The 3,114-nt window shown below is 32.5% G+C and overlaps 1 protein-coding gene across 2 annotated transcripts in view; it reads right to left on the bottom strand.

Moving 5' to 3' along the window:
- The window catches only part of LOC106872511 (gamma-aminobutyric acid receptor subunit beta), a 507,542-nt gene extending 504,660 nt beyond the window's left edge, over nt 1-2,882 (bottom strand). For both annotated transcript variants that reach the window (XM_089357611.1, XM_089357610.1), the window contains exon 1: nt 2,250-2,882. The gene's annotated coding sequence lies outside the window, so the exon portion shown is untranslated. The remainder of the gene's footprint in view (nt 1-2,249) is intronic.
- Nucleotides 2,883-3,114: the final 232 nt, after the last annotated feature.

The raw sequence follows: 3,114 nt of genomic DNA, 5'->3' as shown, positions 1-3,114 counted from the left end.
TGCCTTTATACATGAATAATATGTCGATTACTAGAGTCACACACGCCAGCGCACGCACATGCGCGCGTCTACAGACACGCACTTACACACACAAACACACACACAGGCGCACAGAGTAACAAGTATATAGATACGTATATATATAAATACGCACACACACACACACACACACACACACACACTCACACACACACATACACACACATACACACACACACACACACACACACACACACACACACACACACACATATATATATATATATATATATATATATATATATATATATATATATATATGTACGTATATAGCGGAATACAGACATGCATAGATAGACATATATCCATATGTGTTTTTGTCTGTCATTGTGTGTATGTATGTAGTAGCTATCAATCTATCTATCTAAAGAGAGGTGTAGATAAATAAACTAACATATGTCTGTCTGTATATGTGTGTGTGTGTATGTATAATATACGTACTATATATACTGTGATATAATCACGTAGTTTTGTAATTATACGCAAACACGTAATACATCCTAATAGACATTAATTATACATGCAGTGATAGTTAGTTGTCATATATACACCCGTTAATATTAATTACATTGTATCTCACTTACGCGTATGCGTTTTTGTGAGTAATAAATGTATACTGACATATGAGTGTATATGTGTGTATATATGTGTTAGTATGTGTATATATGTGTTAGTATGTGTATATATGTGTTAGTATGTGTATATATGTGTTAGTATGTGTTAATATGTCGATGTTAACATGTAGATATTGTTATATACAAACACAAGCGGAAGCATGTTCATAGCTGTATAAAATTTTGTGAAGTAAACCATACGAAGATAACAAACAATAAATATCTATTTTACGGTTGTATACCGTACGCTTCAACACATTGCTATCCAGATATACAATGATACAGTAATACACACAAAGAGACATGCTTATATAAATGTATGCCTGCATGCAGATATGACTGTACGCGTGCAAACATGACTATAGACGATCCAACATGTGAGTCCCTGTCCAGGCGCTCGGCTACTAGAAATAGCAGCTGTAGGCAATCGTCTTGCACAAAGGATAAGCACGGTGACAGTGATGTATCCGTTTAATGTAGGCAGCTAGAATAAATATATGATGGGACGCTTGTGATTGTTGTTTCACCTCTGATCAAAGCTCTGACCAAAAAACAATGGTTTAATGTATATATGTCTGTCTGTCTATCTATCTATCTATCTATCTATCTATCTATCTATCTATATGTCTGTCAATCTGTCTGTCTGTCTGTCTGTCTGTCTGTCTGTCTGTCTATCTATCTGTCTGTCTATCTATCTATCTATCTATCTATCTATCTATTTATCTATCTATCTATCTATCTATCTATCTATCTATCTATCTATCTATCTATCTATCTATCTATCTATCTATCTATCTATATGTATACATATATACATACATACATACATATATACATACATAAATACATACATGCACATGTATATGTATGTATATGCGTATAGACGTACATGTTTATGAGCATATACATGCAAATATCTGTATTCATGAGACATGCATGTATACAAACATATTTACTTACATATATATATAAATAGAGAGAAAGATAGATAAATAGACAGGGACATGTATGCCAACATACATTACCAATATACATGCAGAAATGTTTGCATATAAACATAGTTACATGCATACGTGGGTATATACGTAGTCATTACTTATATACAAACAAATATACCTGAATATACATACACAAAACGTGATATATATGCATATATATATATATATACATAGTTATATATATGTATTTCTACATTCCGAAATGTTTGTACATAAACTTACATCCAGACAAACATAAATACAGTACCTATATACATACATGCATACGTGCATAAATACTTACATAAACATATACATACATGCATATATACATATATGGTTACAGACATACATATGTACATACGAACATATTTGCACTGAAATAAACATACTGTTGTTAAACGTTTCTGTAAAGTGCCGGACTCTCATAGTCTGTGAATACACTCCACTCAAGTCACCATACTAAAAGCGTTATTTTATGGTCTTACTTTACAGAATCTTATGTTTTGTTCTATAATGACAAATACATCGTTATCAGCGTCATAATCATCATCATCATCATCACTCATCCTCATCATCATCATCATCATTATCATTATTATAAATTAGATTAACCTACCATAAATAGACGATTGCCTTCACAGAGCTGGCTGGCATTGTTGTGATGCATCTAGTACATAAAAGATTGCACATAACCGTTTATATATAAATATATATATACATCTATCTATCTATATATATATACATATATATTTATGTGCATTCATATAGTTTATCCGTCATCTCGCTGGCACATTTTCGACCGTCTTTTGTTGTTATATCTGTCTATTCTCGGCTTGGTTGTAATGGTTCTTCCAGTTCCGATGTAGGAATCACTCAAGCTGTCTATAATGTTTTGCTTGTGTTAAGATCAGCTTCCATTCATTCTTCTGTGTCTTTTTTCTTCTTATTCTCTTCCTCCTGTTGGTCCCGTATTTTCTGTTTTTGGTAGGTTTATTTTCTTTTTTGCAGACTTTCTTGTTTATTTTTGGTCGTTCTTTGTTGAGATAATTTAAATAATAGTAACAATAATAATAATAATAATAATAATAATAATAATAATAATAATAATAGTAATAATAATAATAATAACAACAACAATAATAATAATAAGAAGAATACCCAAACAGGCGAAATGTAGGAGCTGCAGTTAAAGCTTCTACAGGTTAAGTGAATCCTTGACTTGTTACTTAACCGGTACTGCTCGAGAAACAGAGGAAAGAAGAGGAGTAGCTACAGATGGAGAGTGAGTTAGAGATGCAAAAGGAGAGAGAGAGAGGGAGAGAGAGAGAGAGAAAGAGAGAGAGACGGAGAGAGGGAGAGAGAGAGAAGAGACAAGAGAGATAGAGAGAAGTGTAAGAAGAGTAAAAGAGAGAGCCTGATATATTTATATATCTCTGTATGTATATATATGTTTGTGTGCGTTTGTGTATGTGTGTACGCGC

This window comes from Octopus bimaculoides, chromosome 9 (genome assembly GCF_046866305.1).
Source record: "Octopus bimaculoides isolate indiv1 chromosome 9, ASM4686630v1, whole genome shotgun sequence".
NCBI lineage: Eukaryota > Metazoa > Mollusca > Cephalopoda > Octopoda > Octopodidae > Octopus > Octopus bimaculoides.
The sequence above is the reverse complement of the archived record's forward strand: the minus strand, read 5'-3'. Positions and strand labels throughout refer to the sequence as shown.